At 44.1% G+C, this 22,222-nt stretch overlaps 1 protein-coding gene across 1 annotated transcript in view; it reads right to left on the bottom strand.

The window, feature by feature from the left end:
* Window positions 1-17,305, bottom strand: part of SYNE1 (spectrin repeat containing nuclear envelope protein 1) — a 429,497-nt gene extending 412,192 nt beyond the window's left edge. Inside the window, 1 exon segment of the mRNA XM_042446890.1 lies at window positions 17,124-17,305. The gene's annotated coding sequence lies outside the window, so the exon portion shown is untranslated.
* Window positions 17,306-22,222: the final 4,917 nt, after the last annotated feature.

Below are 22,222 nucleotides of genomic sequence, written 5' to 3'. Positions count from 1 at the left end.
GGCAACCCCAGATCCCAGTAACAGAACAATATAAACCTATTCAACAGTGCACTATCCAGTTCTTTACATTCAGTACATGAAGAACTGGGAAGTTCACAGCATGTAAAATGTTTGAGGTGTGTAGATTATGTGTATAGGTAAGGAACTGATAACACATAGCCAAGCAGCAAACAAAGTGGAGACAAGCTCCATGCACTAAAAGATAGTCAACTATTTATTAATGTTGTAAAAGCCCAACACATTTTGGCCACACTAGATTCTTCCTCAGGGACCTTCAAAAATGCATTGGGCTTTTTAAACACTAATAAACAGTTGTCCATCTTTTAGCACATGGAGCTTGTCTCCTCTTTATTTGCTGTGTAGATTATGTGCCCAGATCCTTGCTTCCCCTACACTTGAACAGGCAAATACTTGCAGAGAGCTAGAGAGAGATACAAGGAAGAGTGATTGGAGGAAGAGCACAAAGGAACTGAAAGAAAAAGTCTTATTGTCTTTGTACGATTTATTTTGATCATCTCTTAAGTGCTACTGTTGCATTCGCAGCTTGACACACTATTGACTATTATGTACTACTGTATCTCCTAAATTATTTTTTTAAATGTTTATTTCTTTAATTTATCCCACTTCTCCCAATATGGGACCTAAAGAGACTTACAATAAGTTATAACAAATTGGCTAAAACAATATAGATGATAAAGTTCTATTTAAAATACATAAAATATATCCTCTAGGTGTTATAAAATGCTGCACAAAGTTGTAAAGTACTATGTATTGATAATACAACTTGTACCGATGTTCAAGAAATAAGAATTAGTGGAGGCAAACTAGACTGGAATCAATTATAGTCAACCTTCCACATTTGAAAAATTGATTATTTGAAGATAGCTGCTGCTTGTAGCTGCTGTTTAGCTACCTTGAATTCTCCCCTTCCTCCTCCTCCTCTAAATCTTTTGTCCTTCCAAAAGAACCAGCTAGGTTTTAAACCCCTTTCCAGCCCATAACTCTCCTCACCCTGCTCCTGTTTGTCCCAGTCTATCTCCTCTAAAGTCTCTCATCCTTCCAAAAGAGCCATTCAATAAGATTTGATAGATTCACATGATGGCACTGTCAGGTTCAAATTACAGTTTCTTTATAAAGTTCATGTGCTCACCATGATCCAACTGCAACCTCTCAATTTAACCTAGTTCATATGACTGTTGTCAGGATTAAAGTGGAAATGGGGAAAATAATGTACAGTCAGGAGATAAACTGAATGAAATTAGCTAAATTACATATAATTGGGGACAATAATTATTATCACAAGGAAACATGCATTTCCAACAGCCTTTCAGGGTTTCTCACTTAAGTTACAGTCCCATACATCCCACTGAACCCATTGGGGCTTATGTCTGAGTAAATATGTACATCATTTCATTGTTAGTTGAAAAGAAATATTACTCTGTAAAGACAAACTCTATTTCACACACAGATACACAAACACACACTCATCCCCTCTCTCACACTCCCCTCCCTACCACCACACTTTTATTAAGATATGCATCTAGCCACAAGCTGGAAGGGAAACTATGACTTACTTGTTGCTATGTCATTAACTGCCTCTCCTTTCTCAGCTGCTCAGTTACCTACTCCTGTGTACCAAGAGCAACAGGACGTAGCCAAGCAATTTCTATATACATGCCAAGGAAAGACTCTCCTTCTCTCCCTCCCCCTTTGATTGGTTGCTGGGGTGCTCAGGGGATAAACATCCACTAGTTTTAAGTTAGAAGCACTGGCATCGAGTAATTTCTATGGTTCTTGCAACTCTGCCTCATCATTCAAAAATTTTGGTCATATCACTTAATCTACATAAGGGACAAGCTTTCTGACTCCCATATAGCCAACATTTCTTAGAATAATGGATAGGCAACTCTAATCCAGCAACATTAGCTTTGGCACCACACTGATTGGACACCACCTTGCACCTTGATATAAAACCAAAGGAATGCAAATATTTATTTAAAAAATCAAGGCACATAAACTCTCTGCTTAGTCTCATGCATAATTTTAGGAGCTTTGTTTATTTGCCAGTGCTGCTGACAGCCATCAGCCTTCATGCAAGAATATTTACCTATAATTTTTCTCCACATTATCAACATGTAACAAAAGCAATAAAAGCAAATTCCCAGAAAAATAACAATTTATATTAGCCTATAATAGCAACAGCAAAAGTATTGTGACACAGCAAAAGTGTTGTAGGATAGTAACTGGTTTATTGTGGCATCTGCTCTTCTAAAGAGATGAGAAATAGACTATATCAGTGGTGTCACTGGATGTGTGTGTAAGGTGGTGCGGACTACACTGGGTGACACCCCAGAGGGATGTGACACCCAGTGGGTAGTACACCCCAGAGGGAGAGGGGAATGGCTGCGTTCCAGGTCCATGCAGCCATGGCCACGCAGGACTTGGAAGGCCAGGGGGTGAGCGGATGCATTCTGGGTCTGCTTGGCCATGGCCACAAAGGGGGTGTTCTCAGGGTCGAGTGCACTCGCATCTTGCTGCCACAATGCAATTCTACATGTTGTGGCAGTGAGGTGGGGGAGAGTGCCCTTTTAGCCCCACGTCAGAAACCCTGCCTGGGGAAAAGTCATATATGCAATGTGATCCTGCACATGTTCATGTGTGTATGGCATCTCTCCCCTCAACCAGTGTCTTCAGGCAGTAATGGATTGGATGAGGGAAAACAAGCTCAAGTTGAATCCAAACAAAATGGAGGTACTTACGGTAGGGGCCCCCAAACCAGGGATTGAGCTGCAACCTCCAGTCCTAGAGGGGCTCACGCTCCCCTCAAAGGACTGTGTTCGCAGTCTGGGGGTGCTTCTTGACCCGTCTCTTCAGATGAGGAATCAGGTGAATGCAACGGTCAAGAGCGCCTGTTATCAGCTTCGGCTGATACGCCAGCTGCGCCCTTTCCTGGAACAGGGTGACCTCGAAACTGTAGTATATGCACTAGTAACCTCAAGACTCGATTTTTGCAATGCGCTCTACATGGGGCTACCCCTGTGCCTAGTCCAGAAACTCCAGTTGGTATAGAATATGGCAGCCAGGTTGGTCACAGGAACAGCAAGGAGTGACCATATAACACCAATATTGAAGTCACTCCACTGGCTGCCTATCAGTTTCCGGGCACAGTACAAAGTGTTGGTTATCACCTTTAAAGCCCTACATGGCTTGGGCCCAACCTATCTAAGGGATCGCCTGCTTCCATATAATTCGCCCCGTACATTCAGGTCCTCTGGGAGGAATTTATTACAGCCCTTAAAGAGCAGGTTGACAGCGACCTCCCAGAGGACATTCTCTGCAGCTGCTCCCAACTTATGGAATGGCCTACCGGATGAGATCCATCAAATCACCAATCTAGAGAGCTTTAAAAAGGCCATTAAGATGGATCTCTTCCGGCAAGCCTTCCCGGAATAAAATGCTCGGCCACAAATAAGACTTCCCATTCAGTAAACTCTGCTCATGATTATTTTTATTTAGCTTAGTTGGTTTTAATGTGTAGTTTTTAATCTTACATTGTTTAATCTTGTTTTAAGGGGAGTATTATGTATATATGGATGTATTTTAACCTGTTGTACACAGCTTTGATTGCCTGGCAAAAAGCGGGATAGAAATAAAAATTTTATTATTTATTTATTTATTTATTTATTTATTATGTGCCTTCAAGTCATCTGTTGACTTATGGCAACCATATAAATTTGATAGGGTTTTCATAGGCAAGGAATATTCAGAGGTGTTTTTGCCAGTTCCTTCCTCTGAAATATAGCCTACAAAACCTGGTATTCCTTGGCTGTTTTTCATCCAAGTACTAATCAGGGCTGACCATGCCTAACTTCCAAGATCAGATGGGATCTGGTGCCTTTACAGTATTTAGGCCCCTATGCTCATTTACTCAGACATAAGTGCTATGTCTGAGCTCACTGGAGCTTTTGTTGTCATGTGCCTTCAAGTTGTTTCTGACTTACGACAACTCTAAGGCAATCCTTTCAATGGGCTTTTCTGGGTACGATTTATTCAGAGGACATTTGTCATTGCCTTACCCTGAGGCTGGGCGTGTGACTTACCCAAGGTCACTGAGTGGGTTTAATGGCCAAGCTAGGAATTGAACCCTTGGTCCCCAGAGATGAGTCCAACACTCAAACCGCTATGCCATGCTAGCTCTGAGTGGGGCTTAGTCTCAAGTAAATGTGACTAGGTCTACAGCCCTAAAGAAATACAGGCCTGATACAGACGGGCAAAAAGAGCTGTCATGGAGCTGATTTTAGGGCTTGGGAATGCTGAGCATTCGCACACTCCCAAGCCCTACTGCTTACCCCCGGCACCATCATGGCTCACCCCCATTCACATGTGGGCTGCCATGATGGTGTATGCATGGTGCTGCCTCCAAATGGCACGGTGGCACGCGGACGTCATCGCTGTGCGCGAGGGCACCAGGAGCAGGTTCTTTTTAGGGTTCCTGGGTGTTTGGTTGCTGCAGCCTCCATGTGAGGCAAAAAGGGGCGGGTTCTTGGCACTCCTTTCTGCCCATCTGTATTGGGCCAAAGTGATCTTCCTACTAACTATCTATTTTTATTAAAGGGGAGTGAAATGCTTAGAACACAAATATACTAAAATCATTGCCTTGGCAGGATTTCTAATACAAGTAAAGTAATATAAAAGTGTTGTTATTTCTTGTATGGCTGCATTTTGTATCCTGAGGTACAACTGTCATGAACAATTATTGTTTTCTCTCCCACATACACACAGACGCTATCTCTCAAAAAGAAAGAAAACATTTTCTTTTCCTGGACTCTAGAGTATATGTCATCAACTTATGTAATTCACACTGGCTTCATTAAATGTATTGGCACTGAGTCAATTTACTCAAGCAGGAAATCTGGACATAGAGTTTTATTTTGTTTTGTTTTTTTAAAAAAATCTCTTCTGCTTCCATCGTTGTAATTCATCTTTAATCAATGTCCATCCTGTTGCATAATAGGTATGAAACAGTGGGTTTGTCAGTCACTAAATAAAAAGCATATGGCACCTGGGAGCCATACCGAACCTTATAAAAAATGATAAAGATGGGAGGAAAAACGAGTTTCTGTAAATATTCTTGTTATGATATTGTGAGTGAAATCAGCTGGTCCTCAGACTGTAGGGTAGGCCCCCTCTTGAGGGGGGATTTATCAGGATATCGGAAACAATGTGAGTATTTCAGGGAAGAACCTTGATGCAACCTAGATATTTTTTATAAATGGAGTGATCCTAGGGATGATTCACAATAGCTTTGATGGGATCAGCACAATTACTTTGCATTGTCATAATGTTTTTCTGGAAAGACAGGATTTTAGAGAGAACTGCTAATTTGTTTTTTTTAATCTCTCTTTAAAAGGATAGCGCAGAGGTAAAGGATGTCTTCCTACTGTAATGCATGAGTGAGATGACCCTTCTGATCAAGCATCCTATATGCCTCTAGCTATATGCAAGTAACTCTGAGTATTCATCCACAAACCAGATCATTAGTGGCAGTGAGGGACACTCCAGAAAAGGGAGTGGGAGGGAGCCTGAGTTCAAAAAGTCTGAGAATATTAGGTTGCTTATTTCTCCTTTTCATCTTCAACAATCCATGCTAAAAAAAAAAGAAGAAGACACTGTACTTAGCCTTTAAGGTAAAAAAATATGTGTCTGTATCATAAAATGATGCTGCTTCAAATTTTTAATCATATATATAGTATATATAGTATATATAGTATATATAGTAATGAATAAAGGCTCCATCAGTAAAGAAAGAAAATAAAATTTATAGCTAAATCCTCCATTTCAGTTAGATCATATATCATTTCAGTGAAGCAGTCTGATCCTATTACACATGCTTTCTTAGAAATAAAATTCAATTAAAACTGTTTCCTATTTATCTTCCTTATTAATTATTTTATTTTACTTTATATACTGGCTTTCTCACACTTCAGAACCCAAGGTGGTGTACAGCACCTTAAAAATTGCAATACATTTTTCTAATTCTTAATGTAAAAATTAAAAAACAGCAAAAATAACTTTGATTTCAAAATATAAGTTAAGACAGCATTTAACAAAACACTGCACTAGTCCCTATTAAAAACTCTGTTGCTACCAAATGTCCTCTTAAATTAAAAAAAAAAGTCTACATGTCAGCGGAAAGACAGCAGGAAGGAGGCCAACTGGACTTCCTAGGAAAGGGAGTTCTACAACATGGAATTGGCCACCAAGAAGGCTTTGTCCTGTGTCCTCACCCAACATGCCTGGGGCAGTGGTGAGACTGAGATACGTAAGATTATCGCACTGCGTTCTGAGAACGTTCCATATCATCACGTGATGAAAACGTTCCTGGAACGGATATTACCGCATTAGAAATCAAAACGGGATCAGAACAGGATCAGAACGGCAGTTTACCGCACTGCGATTCCTTTTTCTTGAAACCGTTCTCAGAACGGTTTGCTGTATTAAGTTTTGTGGGCTGTCTTCTGATGACGTCGCCACTCAGTGGTTGGACGGCTCGGGAGAGGCGCTGCCCCCAGGAAAGAGGGAAAAGGGAGGCTTGGGCCATGGAGCTCGCCTCTCCTGAGTCCCTCGGCTTACTGAAATCCCTCACCTCCCTTCCCCATAGGAATCAATCCAAAAACGGAGTTTAAAATCTCTTCCAGATGCAGACCCAAAGGGCTCTCCTCTGCTCCTTTTAAACTCAGTTTTTGGATTGATTTCTATGGGGAAGGGAGGTGGGGGATTTCAGTAAGCCTAGGGACTCTGGCCGGGAGAGTGCTTCTCAGCCTCACTGAGAAGTCTTCCCTCCGAAGATTCTCTTGGGAGGGAAGGAAGGCAAGCCCCCCCCCATCTTGTCTTCCCTCCGAAGGGAGTCCGAGGATTCTCTTGGGAGGGAAAGAAGGCAAGCCCCTATAAAACGTTGGGGCTTCATATGCTGGCATATGTTTGAAGAAAATAGGATAAAACCTATGTAACTTGATGGGCCAAGGGCAGAGTCCCCTCCTTGGCAGCCTGGGCTTTAAGGGAGCTCCACGGAGGTCCCTTCAAGCGGAGGGAAAGGGAGGGGACTGGACCAAGGGCAGAGCCCCGACAGCCATTGCAGCTCTTTAAACCGGTTAGCAAAGAAGAGTCCTCTGCTGTCATCCCATTTCCCCTTTTTGGCAGCTTGACACCCTTTTGCTCCTGTGTGTGCATGTAATGTGTGCCTTCAGGTTGTGAGCTTCCCTCCCCGCTTTAACTCTTGTCTGGCTCTTTGCTATGGAATTCTGGGAGTTGTTTGCTTGCTTTTCTGTGGTGCTCCAAACAGAGGAGCTTTTGTGGGTTCCCTCTTTGAGGGAAGGAGGAGAAGGTCCTGGGCATCCCTGCCATCCCTGCCTCCTGCAGGCTGCAAGCACAGGAGCCCCGCTGGACATGACACCAGAGGCCCCCCCGCAGAAGCAGCTAGACCCTCTCCCTCTTGCTCTCTGCCCTGGTCCCCTCTTCCTTGAGGGAAGGAGGAGCTCCATGGAGGTCCCTTCAAGCCGAAGGAAAGCAAGTTGCCAGGGAGGGGACTGGGCCAAGGGCAGAGCCCCGGCAGCCATAGCAGCTCTTTAAACCGGTTAGAAAAGAAGAGTCCTCTGCTGTCATCCCATTTCCCCTTTTTGGCAGCTTGACACCCTTTTGCTCCTGTGTGTGCATGTAATGTGTGCCTTCAGGTTGTGAGCTTCCCTCCCCGCTTTAACTCTTGTCTGGCTCTTTGCTATGGAATTCTGGGAGTGTTTTGCTTGCTTTTGTGTGGTGCTCCAAACAGAGGAGCTTTTGTGGGTTCCCTCCTGGAGGGAAGGAGGAGAAGGTCCTGGGCATCCCTGCCTCCTACATTGTGACAGCACAGGAGCCCCACTGGACATGACACTAGAGACCCCCGGAGAAGCAGCCAGACCATCTCCCTCTTGCTCTCTGCTCTGGTCTCTTCTTTCCCTCTCTTTCCCTGCTTTCCTCTTCTCTTCCTTGTCCCACCTTTCCTCCCTTTTTCCTCCCTTCCCTCCCTCCTTCTTTCCCCCCTCACACACACACACCTTCCCTCACTGCAGTCGCTCGCCTGCCTGCCTCCCTCCCTGCCTGTCATTCTTTCAGCCAATCAGAAGACAGAGGAATGAGGGAACGGATTTGAGAACGGATAAGAATACCGCACACACTTCTCTTGGAACGTTTTCATCACGTTTCAGCTCTCTGGGAACACATTCAGAACACATTCAAATCCGTTCCCTCCTGGAACACATTTGGAACACATTTAATCGTTCTGAGAACCCGATTGGAACACATACGTGCGGTATTCTCAAATGCGTTCCGTTCTCATCACGTGATCAGAACGTTCTCAGAACGCAGTGCGATAATCTTCACAGTCTTCCTCTGAAGATCTTAGACCATGGATAGGCTCTTATGGGGAGATACAGTTTTTCAAATAGCCTTATTTAGCAGCTTTCCTGTTGAATTCAGTAGGAATGTATTTTTAAGGCTTAAGTGGTGGTTTTTTGTTTGTTTCTTTGTTTGCTTCTTCCCCTGTGTACCCATGACCACATGGATAAGGGGTCAGGTTTTCTGCCAAGTAACAAGGGTGTACCTAGCAGTCAGTAGCACAAGCCCAAAATCCAGAATTAAGGGGGGACATGGAATATAGGAATAAACAACTACTGGGCCACAGCAGAAGTAGTGGGCAACGCTGATGGAGAAGTTCACAGCAAGAACAGCAGTGACACCATAGCTCAGTGATGGAGAACCTTTTACAGACTGAGTGCCCAAACTGCAACCCAAGCTCCACTTATTTATTGCAAAGTGCCACGTCCCTCTGGCTTTCTAGTAAGAAACTCTGTCAAACTCTGTTCTAGGGCAATAGCATGTGTGCCCATAGAGAGGGCTCTGGGTGCCACCTCTGGCACACGTGCCATAGATTCGCCATCACTGCCATAGCTGATGCACGTCAGCACTGTGCAGAAGAAGACAATGATGAACCTCCTTGCAGAAACCTCTTACCAAGAAAACCCTATAATGAGACAGCCCAAAATGGAACAATGGCAGGACTAGGACACAAATAGAGAGCAAAAAAAAAAAGGAACCTCAAGGATAATCACAAACAGAGAACTAAACAAAGGCACAGAGGAACACAAAAAGGCAGGAATCCAACCAGCAGACATATCCAACAAATTAAATAACCTTCAAAGCAGCACATATTGTAGGAACATGGAATGTGTGAAGCATGTATCAAGGGAAAGTAGCCATAGTAAAAAATGAAGTGAAACACATAAACATAGCAATATCAGGGGTACATAAGCTAAAGTGGACAGAAATGGGTCATTTTGGCTCAGATAACTACATAGTGTTCTACTCAGGAAATGAAAAGAAACAAAAAAATGGGGTGGCCTTCATAATCAGGAGAAATGTAGCAAAAGCAGTCAAAGCATAAAATGCAAAATCAGTCTGAATCATTTCAATAAGATTTCAGGGAAAACCTATAAATATTACTATAATTCAAGTATATGCACCAACCACAGAAGCAGAAGAAGAAGAAATTGAGAGATTCTGTGATGCAGTCCAAGAAGAAATTGACAACACACCAAAACAGGATTGCTTGGTAATAACAGGTGACTGGAATGTTAACGTAGGAAGCAAAAAAGTCTCAAAAACTGTGGGACGATTTGGACTAGGAACAAGAAATGAAGCAGGAGAGTGACTGATGAAATTTTGTGAGGCCAACAATCTATTCATTGCAAATACATTCTCCATACAACCAGAGAGGAGACTATATGCATGGACATCACCAGATGGCCAATAGAAAAAATCAAATAGACTAAATAACTGGAAGCAGAAAATGGAGGAGTTCCATTCTTGTGGCCAAAATTAGACCAGACACTGACTGCAGCACAGATCATGAGCTACTCATATCAAAGATTAGAGCAAAGCTGAAGAAGAAAGAAAAAAAAGTCACCATACTAAAATATGACCCGGTGAACATCTCAACAGAATTTACAGACAACATAAGAAACAAATTTGCTTTAGTAAGCATAACTGACTGGGAACCAGAAGAGCTATGGACAGAAGCCAGGGACATAATCAAGGATGAATGAGGAAAGGCACTATCTGTGCCTTTCACAAAATCTGCAAACTCAAAAGGAAATTCAAAGCAAGAGTGGGAATGGTCCATGATCATTAGAGGAACATACTAAACAATCAAGTTGAAATAAAAAAAACAATAGAAGCAATACATAGAAGAGCTCTATAAAAGAGATGAAAAAATGAATGACACATGGAAAGAAGATCCATATAAAGATGAACCCCAAATTTTGGAAAGCACTCAGAGAAATTGGAAACAATAATTCAGCAGGAACAGATGATGTCCCAACAGAACTGCTACAAATCACACGAACAGAATCAATTCCAGTGCTAACCAAAACATGCCAACAAATGTGGAAAACAAAACAGTGGCCAACAGATTAGAAATGATCAATATACATCCCCATCCACAAAATAGGAGACACATAATACTGCAGCAATTATAAGTCCACAGCCTGAATTTTCCATGCAACCAAAATTCAAAATTCTGCTCAAAATTCTGCAGCAAAGACTCCAATCATATATGGACAGAGAACTGCCAGATGTCCAAGTGGGGTTCAGGAAAGAAAGAGGCACTAGGAACCACATCAGAAATATACAATGGCTAATGGATTGAGCCAAAAAATTCCAGAAGAAAATTAGCATGTGGTTTATAGACTATAGCAAGGCCTTTAATTGCATAGATCACGGAAAGCTATAGAATGCTCTTAAAGAAATGGGAGTGCCACTACATCTGATAGCCTTGATGAGAAATCTGTACTCAGAACAGAACATGGAGAAACTGAATGGTTCCCAATTGGCAAAAGGATCAGACAAGGCTGCATTCTTTCACCCTATCTGTTCAACTTGCATGCAGAAAATATCATAGGAAGAGCAGGCTTGGACACAGAAAGAATGAAGATTGGAGGAAGGAATATCAACAACCTGAGATATGCAGATGACACCATGCCACTAGCAGAAAACATCACAGACTTGGAACAATCACTAAAGAAAGTCAAAGAAGAAAGTGAAAAGGCAGGTCCAATGTTAAACTTAAAGAAAACAAGGATTCAGGAAAGGAAGTGACCACAGAGAATTTACATAAATTCAAACTAGATAACAAGGAAATTGAAATAGTTAAAGATTTCCCATACCTTGGATCAAACATTGATCAGAACAGAGACTGCAGTCAAGAGATCAGAAGAAGATTAGGAATGGGAAGGGCAGTTATGAAAGAACTAGACAAAATCCTAAAGATATACACCTGAACACTAAAGTTAGAATCGTTCAAGCCATTGTATTCTCTATTACCATGTATGACTGTGAAAGCTGGACAGTGAATAAAGCGAATAGGAAGAAAATTAATTCATTTGAGATGAGGTGCTGGAGAAGAGTGCTGAGGTTACCATGGACAGCTAAAAAGACAAATGAATGGGTCCTAGAACAGCTCAAGCTGGAACTCTTCCAGGAAGCCAAGATGACTAAACTAGGACTGTCATATTTTGGCCACATAATGAGAAGACAAAGATGCTGAGGAAGGTGGAGAGAAGTAGAAAGAGATGAAAACTGCATGCCAGATGAATAGACTCAAACAGGGAGACCATGGGCTTGGGCCTGATCCTGCATGCCTTGAGCAGGGAAGTAGCAGGCTTGGAGACATCTCTTTCACAGGGTCACTTTGAATTGAGAAAAGCAGCTAACAACAGCAGTAATATATGGCACACTTTATTTTGAAGGTATTCAACAGACCCAAGTGCTGAGATACACCCGTTCTATTAGAAATAAAGGAAATAATTCATGATTTAGCAATTCTTGTAGTGTCTATTGTTGTTCAATTTTAATCACTAAGAATCTGAGCAACCGTTAGAAATATGGTGCTGGACAAGAATTCTACAGATATTGTGGACTGCCAAAATAGATGGGTCTCAGAATAAATCAAGTCTGAAATGTCCCTAGAAGCCAAAATAATTAAACTGAGTATACTACTTTGGAAATCCCATGAAATGACATGACTCATTAGAAAAGGCAAAAACGCTTGGTAAGCTTGAAGGCAGTAGAAAAGAGGAAGAGCATATTGCAGGTGGATAGACTCAATCAAGGAAGCCACAGCTAGCCTCAGTTTGCAAGATTTTAATAGGGTTGTTAATAACAGGGTCTCAGGAAGCTCATTCCTAGGGTCACCATAAGTCAAAGCTGACTTAACAACAATTAACCACAAGACAACATCAATCTAAGTACACTGTTTGTTTATTTTTTTACAGCCGTTTGGCCAGCACAATTACAAAATTCCAATTTAAAACATAACTTAGTTTTATACCATAGGTTCATGTACAGGCAGATTGGAGAGTATAAAAAAATAATAGTTTATAAAAAGTAAGGATAAAAAGTAAGGATAGGACTGCACGATCAGGTAAACACACAACAATGAGTAGGCTGCCATCACCTCGCAAACAACTCTATCATATTGTGTAATAGAGCACCACATTCAAGACATATTAGTTCAAAACCATAGTCATATCCCCTGTCAAGGAAAAGTTAAACTACAAAGTGCCATTAATCAGATGCAACTGGCTGGGGTAACTTCATTGGACTTTAGTCCCCAGCTAGGTTAGTTTGATGGTATGGTAAAATACGGCCATACCTTCTCATTTATAAATTTTACCGTTAAATAAAGCCATCTACAGTGGTGCCTCGGGTTACGAAATTAATTCGTTCCGCGGCCGCTTTCGTAACCCGAAAAGCCTTCGTAAGCCGAAATGCCATAGGCGCTAATGGGGAAAAAGCCGCGGCTCCGCCGCGGCTCCATTTAAAATAGCGCCGGAGTTTTTTCGTAACCCGAAAAAACTTTCGTAACCCGAAACAATAATTCCCTATGGGATTTTTTCGTATCCCGAAAAATTCGTAACCTGGGTATTTCGTATCCCGAGGTACCACTGTATACAGTACACGGTATGCGTACACAGCCCTATGGTTACATATACTGGGACAAATACCAAGACAAAGAGAAAGCCTGTCAGTTCCTTGGCATCAATACGATGTGCTATGGGTGCAAGTCTGGTTACGAGTGTTTTGTTCAACTGCACAAAAGAATATCAGCATCTAGAATGGACCTGTGGAGAAGCTGGGTTTCTTTCTTTTTTAAAAAAAGCACCAGTCCACAAAATGTTTCACAAGGAATGGCAAATCACTGAGACTACAGTCATGATGGATAACAATTTTTCTTGGGGCAGCATTCTATGCTCCTTGAGAAATTGTGGCATTTTCAAACTTAATTACAGTCAACCCTCCATATCCATGGATTCAAGTATTCGCAGCTTTAAAATGTTCAACAATTACATAAATTTTAAAAGCTAAACCTTGATTTTGTTGTTTTTTACAGGGGATGGCATTTCATTACACCATTGTATTTAAAGGGACTGTTTAGTTCCTAGGAACACTACTAGGTTAGTCCACTGAGACTCTTTGTTGCTATTCACGTGTATGCACTCAGGAATAATTATTCTCCAGACAAGAAAATAAATAAATAAACTCACAAGACTAAACAGGCAAATGGTAAAAAGTTGAGTATTTTTACCCCATTGGCAAAAGTCACCTTGCCTTCAATTGCATGAGCTGACTGCAAACTATCAGTATTTACAAATGGGTAACCCTTATTTACTTGCTTTATTTACTTTACTAAGTATGATCTTTCCATGGTTATTTTATTTATTTACTTTACTAAAGTAAATAAATAAATAAAATAACCATTGAAAGATCATAGAATCATGGAGTTGGAAGAGACCACAAGGGCCATCCAGTCCAACCCCCTGCCATGCAGGAAATCTAAATCAAAGCATCCCCGACAGATGGCCATCCAGCCTCTGTTTAAAGACCTCCAAGGAGGGAGATTCCACTACACTCTGAGGGAGTTTGTTCCACTGTCGAACAGCCCTTACTGTCAGGAAGTTCCTCCTAATGTTGAGGCAAAATCTCTTTTCCTGCAGCTTGCATCCATTGTTCCGGGTCCTAGTCTCAGGAGCAGCAGAAAACAAGCTTGCTCCCTCCTCAATATGACATCCCTTCAAATATTTAAACAGGGCTATCATATCACCTCTTAACCTTCTCTTCTCCAGGCTAAACATCCCCAGCTCCTTAAGTCGTTCCTCATTGGACACGGTTTCCAGACCCTTCACCATTTTTGTCGCCCTCCTTTGGACACGCTCCAGTTACTCAATGTCCTTTCTGAATTGTGGTGCCCAGAACTGGACACAATATTCTAGGTGGGGCCTGACCAAACCAGAATACAGTGGCACTATTACTTCTCTTGATCTAGACACTATACTTTTATTGATGCAGCCTAAAATTGCATTGGCCTTGTTAGCTGCCACATCACACTGTTGACTCATGTTCAATTTGTGGTCTACTTGGACTCCCAGATCCCTTTCACATGTAGTCTTGTTCAGCCAGGTCTCCCCCATCCTATATCTGTGCATTTCATTTCTCTGCCCTAAGTGCAGTACCTTACATTTCTCTGTGTTAAAATTCATTTTGTTAGCTTTGGCCCAGCTTTCTAATCTATTAAGGTCATTCTGAATTTTGATCCTGTCCTCTGAGGTATTAGTGATTCCTCCTAATTTGGTGTCATCTGCAAATTTGATAAGTATGCTCCCAATACTGTCATCCAGGTCATTGATAAAGATGTTGAATAACACTGGGCCCAGGACAGAGCCCTGTGGGACCCCACTGGTCACCCTTTGGCTTCGGCCAGTCAACAGTTACAAAACCATGTAACAGTTACGTTATCTAGGCCACATTTCACTAGCTTGTTTGCAAGAATATCATGGGCAACCCTGTCATAGGCCTTACTGAAATCTAGATATACTATATCCACAGCATTTCCTTCATCTAACAAGCTAGTAATGGCCCGTTACAAACGGGCACCCTAGTACGTGCTGAGCACGTGCTAGGGTTAGAAAGGGGCATCCTTTCCGGAGGCCTTTAACCCTAGTACGCGCTCAGCGCGTACAAAATGGCGGTGCCTGTTCTACACGGCCACCGCCATATTGATGTAGTGGATGCTTAGCGTCCGCATGTCTCCCGGCACTAATGACATCGCGAGTGCGCCATTGGCGTATTGCGGTGTCATTAGCGCGCCGCAAGAAGAAGCTGCATTTTGCAGCTTCTTTTTTGCTGCGCAGAGGAGCTGCGCAGTTTGACCGCTGAGGCTCCTCCACACAGCAAATGAAGACACTTTTCAGACCACCCTTTTGGGCGGTCAATAAAGCGCCAGAATTATCACCAAAAAAAGAGATCAGATTTGTCTGGCATGACTTGTTTCTCTGAAACCCATGTTGACTTTTTGTGATTATGGAATTGCCTTCTAGATATTCACAGACTCTCTTTTTAATGATCTACTCTAGAATCTTTCCTGGTATTGATGCCAGACTAACTGGACGATGTTTGTTGGGATCATCTTTTTTTCCCTTTTTGAAGATGGGGACAATGTTTGCCCTCCGCCAGTCTTCTGGCACTTCTTCTGTTCTCCAGGAGTTCTCAAAGATTATTGCCAATGGCTCCGATATTATATTTGCCAGCTCTTTTAATACCCTTGGATCTAGTTCATCTGGTCCTGTAGATTTATATTCATTTAGATTAACCAGATATTCCTCTACTATCTCTTTCCTTATTGTTTGCTGAAATTCCCTTATTCTGTCCTCTGCTCCATTATCCTCAGGTTCAGCACCCTTTTTCTTTTCTGAGAACACTGAAGCAAAGAAGGTGTTGAGTAATTCTGCCTTTTCTCTGTCTTCTTCTGCCATCTTCTGCACGAAGTGGCCCTACCATTTCCTTCTTCTTCCTTTTGCTATGGACATATCCAGAAAAGTCCTTTTTGTTGTTCTTAACCTCTCTAGCAAGCCTGAGTTCATTCTGCGCTTTAGCTTTTCTGACTTTACCCCTACACATGCCTGCTATTTCTTTGAATTCCTTGTTCGTGATTTCCCTGTTTTCCCATTTCTTATAAGTGTTCCGTTTAAAACTTAGCTCAGTTGAAAGTTCCTTAGTCATCCATCCTGTAGTGGTTTGAGCATTGGTCTACACCTCTGGAGGATTCAATTCCCCACTTGAGCATAAAAACCCACTGAGTGACCTTGGGCAAGTTACACCCTCTCAGCCTCAGTGGACAGCAACAGCAAACCCCCTCAGAAGACACTTGCCAAGAAAATCCCATGATATAGCTTAGCCTTATGGCCACCATAAGTCAAAAAAGACTTGGAGGAGGAACAGAATGATGATAATGATGATGTTTAAAGTACCCCTTGAGGATGTTTAGCCATAAACCTATTGCCCTCTGGCCAAACCATGGAGCCCTTTCTACCCTCAGGCCCAGCTTACGCCATTCTCAGTGGTGGTGGTGGTGGTGGTGGGATTTCCAATTTCCAAAGCTCAAAAAACAACCACTCTTGAACCCAGCTCCTTCCTCGCATAGAACTGAAATCCACAGCAATCGGTTAAACCAGCCTCTTGGAAATAGCAAGTACCTATCTCTACCGCTTCTCCGTGCCCTTAAGCACACTGGAAACAGGGGAGCAGCAACAAGGGCTTATTTTCTCCCAGGAGCTGGCCACCATCAGAGACCAAAACAAGAAACTAAAACAAAACCACCCCCTGGGGTTGTAAAAACCTACTCTAGTGGGGCTTCACTGTTTCATGTTAAAGCCTCTCCTTTTCCTCTATTCCTGGCAAAGCGAGCCCGAGAGGGCGGCCATGGGAAGGGCCAGCCCGTCCTTCGATGTGGGGAGATGCCCCCAGCCAGGGCAGGCGAGAGAGAGGGCCCAATGCTGTCCTTGGTACCTGCTGCTGCCCCGTTAGGCAGACACGAGAGAGAGACCGCACCGGGAAGGAGCAGCAGCAGCAGCAGCCAAGGCTTGCAAGCGGGGCCAGGAGAGGGATGCCGCCAATGCAGCAGGCTCTCGAGGGGACTAAGAAAGGGCAGCCCCCCAAAGTTGCCTCCTTCCCAACCAGCCAGCTCTCTCGGGGAGTACCTCCTCAGCCTTCCTTCCCAGCCGTTGCTGGGGCTTCTCCTCCTGCTGCTGCTCCTTGCCACGCTGCAGAGGATGCCCAGGGCTTGCCAGGCAGCCTCCCTGGTTACCCTGCTGCCGACAACAGGAGCCTCCACACCAGCATCCTCTCGCGCGCAACAAGACACAAACACGGGCAGCCAGAGCAAAAGCCCCTCGCGCACTGTCTGCTGCACCCAGAAGCAGCAGCAGCAGCAGCCAGGACTGAGCCAGAGCTCCACCTCTCTCTCTCTCTTTCTCTCTCCTCCCTCTTTCCTCTCATCCCCTCTGCTAAGCCAAGCCAGCTTCTTTCCTGCTAGAGAGAGAGGGGGGGGGGGGGAGGAGAGAGAGCCAGCATGGCGCAGGCTTTAGAAACCAGGAATCATTCCTAGCGAGGACATTCTAAAACAAACGACAGCACTTGCCCCGAAGGAACCAGACTCGCCCAGAGGGTGGCCCTGCTGGAGAATACTTGCCCATAGGGAAACAGAAGGCAAGGATTCCATAATGGGCAAGCGTTCTGCAATGTTTCTGTATGAGCAAGTATTATTCTCCAGTGATTCCCTTTGGGCAAGTATGGCTTCCCTTTGGGCAAGTAGTGCCGTCATCTGTTTTGATACCTTAATGGGACCAACCAAATGCAGGTCTACCTGTCGCAGGCTTCTGAGAAGTCACACTGGCTTCTTCCTCAGGCCAACAGGAGAAAGAAAGTGAAGGTGTTAGTCATAGGCCTGCATTTTGCTGTTTCTGGTCTTCGTTCAGATGCCGACTAAGCCCAGGAGACCCACCGGGTGACCTTGGGCGAGTCACAGTCTCTCAGCCTCAGGGGAAAGCCATGGCAAACTTCCCCCTCAGCGTGGCCAGGCCCTGTCCTACATTTTAATCAGGAGGGATGCCAGAATGCCCCTTTTTAATCTATGAGCGTTTTGAGCTTTCATTGGGTCACGTCCCAATGGCCATTCTCTATGGGCAACTCTTCTCCAGTGGTTCCCTCTGGGCAAGTATGGTTTCTCTCTGGGCAAGTACTGTCGTTTGTTTTAGTATGTCCCCATCTAGGGTAGCCGTGGCGGCCATATAGCAAACCCTGTAACATCCAAACGATGATTTCCCTTGAAGGCCCTCCATTTTGTCCTCCTTGGCGGCGAGGACCAGGGCGACCAGAGGGACCTCCTTTTCCAGGACCTGCCCTCCATTTCATCCTCCTCTCTCCGGGTGGAATTCCTAGACGTCCTCCATTTGGAGCATGACAAAAGAGCAGAGTGTTCTAAGCTTTTATTGGTCCCTCCATTTTTCTTCACAGTCCTCCATTTTGGGGACCTTGTCCTCCTTGACGGGGAGGACAGTCGGGGTCCCCCTGAACCAACCTTGCCAAGGAAACCCCATGAGAGGGTCGCCATAATTCGGGGATGACTCGGAGGCACACAACAGAAACACAAGGGAGGGAGGAGGGAGGGGAGCAAGCCGAGCAGGTGCCAGTGCGCAGCCAGGAGGATGAAGGCTGCGGGTGGAGGCTTCTACGCGTTTGCAGGGGCCTTCCTTCTGGCTCCAGCGCTGGCAAAAAGGCCGCTCTGCTCAGGGGGCTAAGGAAGCCACAGGCTCCCTCCCACCGGGCCAAGTGTCCTCCTATTTCCGGACCTAGCCTACATCCCAGCCTCCTCTCCAGGAGAAAGCCCCAAAGGTCCTCCAACTGGAGCAAGACTAAGAAGCAAGGATTTACATTTTTAATTGTTTTGAGCTGTTATTTGGCCATAACATTTTTTTTTTGGCCTTTAAGTGTTTTGAGCTGTTATTTGGCCACGTCCCTCCATTTCTCTTGAAGGTCCCCCATTCTGTGGCATCTTGCCCTCCTGTGCAGTGAGGACCAAGGTGGACCGAGGCCCCCCTTTCTCCAGGCCTGCATTGCAGCCTTCTGTCCAGGAGGAATTCCCAAAAGCCCCTCCTGTCCTGCATTTACTTTTTGCGCTTTTTATTGGGTGGTGTCCCTTCATTTTCCTTCAAGGTCCTCCATTTTGTCTCGCCCTGCTCTGCTTTTACGACCAGGGGGACCAGAGGTCCTCCTTTCCCCGGACCTGCCTTACATCCAAGCCTTCTGTCCAGGAGGAATTCCAAAATGTCCTTAGCATGACTAAGAAACATGGGCTTACATTTCTAGGAATGCTTTTAGCTTTTGTTGGGTCGTGTCTCTCTATATGTTTTTCAAAGTCCTCCATTCTACGGTGCCTTGTCCTCCTTTATGCTTAGGACCAGGATAACCCGAGGTCCTCCATTGCCATGACATGTCCTATATTTAAGCCTTCTGCCCGTAATGTCCTCCATGGTGAGCATTGCCTTTGGTCCTGTCCCTCCATTTGGAGCACGACTCAAGCAGGCATTTAGACTTCTGGGGCGTTTGGAGTGTCCCTCCCTTTTCCCGGAAGGCCCTCCCTCCCTGTCCTCCATGGAGGAGGAGGAGGGCGCCTGGCCCCCAGGACAGAGAGGGCCTCCCTTTGGCCTTCTTCCCTCGGGGGGGCCAGAGAGGCGAGCCCGCGCATTCCTCTTTCTTGGCGGTGTTTCCCAGGGAGCCAGGAACTGTCCCTGCCTGCTGTGGGCAGGAAGGCTCCCCCTCTTCGCCCTCAAGGAGAGGAGAAACCCCTCCTTCCAGTAGATTCCCTCCCTGCTCTTTCTTTGACATTCCCCCTCAGAAGCAGCCTCCAGAGCCCCTTTCCTCCCCGCTGCCAGCCTTCTGCCAAGTTGGCTGGATATAAGATTACTATGCAAGGGGGAGGATGGTGGTGGGGATGGCGAGAGAATGCGCGTGTGGCGACGGGGGAGGAGACAGGCTCCTTTTCTGCTGAGGAGGTCCTCCATTTTTCCTCCCCAAGGGCGGACTCTTCCCTCCTCCCCACCGTCTTGGCAGAGAAGAGAAGAGACTCAGCACTGAGCCAAGGCAGCCAAAGCCAGCTTTTCCCCAGCCTCAGCTGGAAAGAGAAGAGAGGAGGGCTACTTGGTTGTTTTTGGTGCTTCTGTGTGCCTTCAAGTCGTTTCCGACTTATGATGGGGTTTGCTTGGCAAGATTCCTTCAGAGGAGGGTTGTCAGTCATTGCCATCCCCAGAGGCTGAGAGAATGTGACTTGCCCCAGTCACCCAGTGGGTTTCCAGGGCCAGAAGGGCTGCTAGGGCTCCTCCTTTCTCCCAAATTCTGGAAAGTGAGGGGGGAGCTGCAATGAGAGAAATTGGAAAGATGAAATCACCAGAAACAGATGATACACCAATTGAATTTCTACAGGCCCCACGGATTGAATCAACTCAGGTGTTAAGGAGGCTAAAAAAAAACCCATACCTGGGATCAAACATTGACCAGAAAGGAGACTGCAGTCAAGAAATAATAATAATAACAATACAATATTATTATACTGTATTAAGTAATTATTGTATTAAACCCATACTAATACATTGTTTGTTTATTTATTTATTTGTATCCTGCTCTTTTCCCAGGACTAGGACTCAGAGCAGCTTCAAAGCCTTAAAAACAGTATAATAAAAAACTAATTAATTAAACATTAAAAAAATACATTAAAAAGAGTTTTAAAACTGTTCCAACATCCCAGCCTGTCCTTATAGTAAATCCCTAAATGCCTGTGTGAACAGGTAGGTCTTCACCTGTCAGCAGAAGGCCATCAAGGAGGGAGCCGTTCTGATCTCCCTGGGCAGGGAGTTCCAGAGACTAGGGGCAGCCACCGAGAAGGCCTTCTCTCACTTCCCCACCAACCGTGTTTATGATGGTGTTGGGGTGGAAAAAAAGGGCTTCTCCAGAGGATCTCAGAGTTTGGATCGGTTCATACCAGGAAAAACTGTCTGCCAAATAGTGTAGACCTGAGCCATATAGTCAATAATAATAAAATTATTAATAATAATTTCTCCTCATGGATCCCCATGGAGGAAGGGAACAACCAAAAACCAACAACTAACAACATCATTTAAACACATTAACTAAAACATGCAACAGTTTAAAGAAGAAGACATGGAATGGGAATGGGAAGGGCAGCCATGAAAGAACTAGTTAAGATTCTGAAGTGCAAAGATATACAAATGAACATTAAAGTTAGACTCACCCAAGCCACTGTATTCCCCATCACCATGGAGGGATGTGAGAGTTGCACAGTAAAGAAAGAAGAAAGGAAGAAAATCAATTCACTTGAGATGTGGCGCTGGAGAAGAGTGCTGAGGATTCCATGGACAACTAAAAAGAAACAAATGGGCCCTAGAGCAGATCAAGAGTGACCTCTCCCTGGAAGACAAAATTGAGGCTGTCGCCAGATCGTGAGAAGACGTGACTCATTCCAATAGACAGTAATGCTAGAAAGGGTAGAAGGTAGTAGAAAAAGAAGAAGACTGTGTGCCAGATGGATAGACTCAATCAGGGAAGTCACAGGTCTGTAGGACCTGAGCAGAGCGGTAGAGGACAGAGGATGTTGGAGATGTCTCATCCACAAGGTTTCCATGAGTTGGGGTCAACTTGAAGGCAGTTAACAACAACAACAACAACAACAACAAGGGGTTCTTAAAGAGTGTGTTTTTGTTGTTGTTTTTCCCTGCATGTATAACAGAAGTGTTGGGCACACTGCTATCTGCTATTGGGAAAAGTACAGTAGGGTTAAAACATCCTGTTAAGACATTTTAGCATCCTGTGATACAATGGTGTCAATAGGTGTGGTAACCCATGATGTCACCCCCTCCATTTAATTCCTTCACATCACACCATACAGAATCCTTAGTAATGTTTGTTATACTAATCAATTGTTACTCATAAATTGTAATTCCCGTATATCACTGAATGTAACGGCAATAGTTGTGACATTAAAGAACTAACATAATTAAAACTACACCTTTAAATTACAAGATCATATGCACAGCCTAAGTGTATTTACACGTACGTAGTTTCATGTGGTTAAAGTTAAAATTTGGTCAAATGTGGGGTTTTAAAATAAAATTTTAAAATATTTTCATACACACACACACACACACACACACACACACCTTTTACATTTTAAAGAAATAATAATAATAATAATAATAATAATAATAATAATAATAATAATAATAAT

Source organism: Sceloporus undulatus, chromosome 1, assembly GCF_019175285.1.
Source record: "Sceloporus undulatus isolate JIND9_A2432 ecotype Alabama chromosome 1, SceUnd_v1.1, whole genome shotgun sequence".
Lineage (NCBI taxonomy): Eukaryota > Metazoa > Chordata > Lepidosauria > Squamata > Phrynosomatidae > Sceloporus > Sceloporus undulatus.
This window is presented reverse-complemented; position numbering and strand designations above follow the sequence as displayed.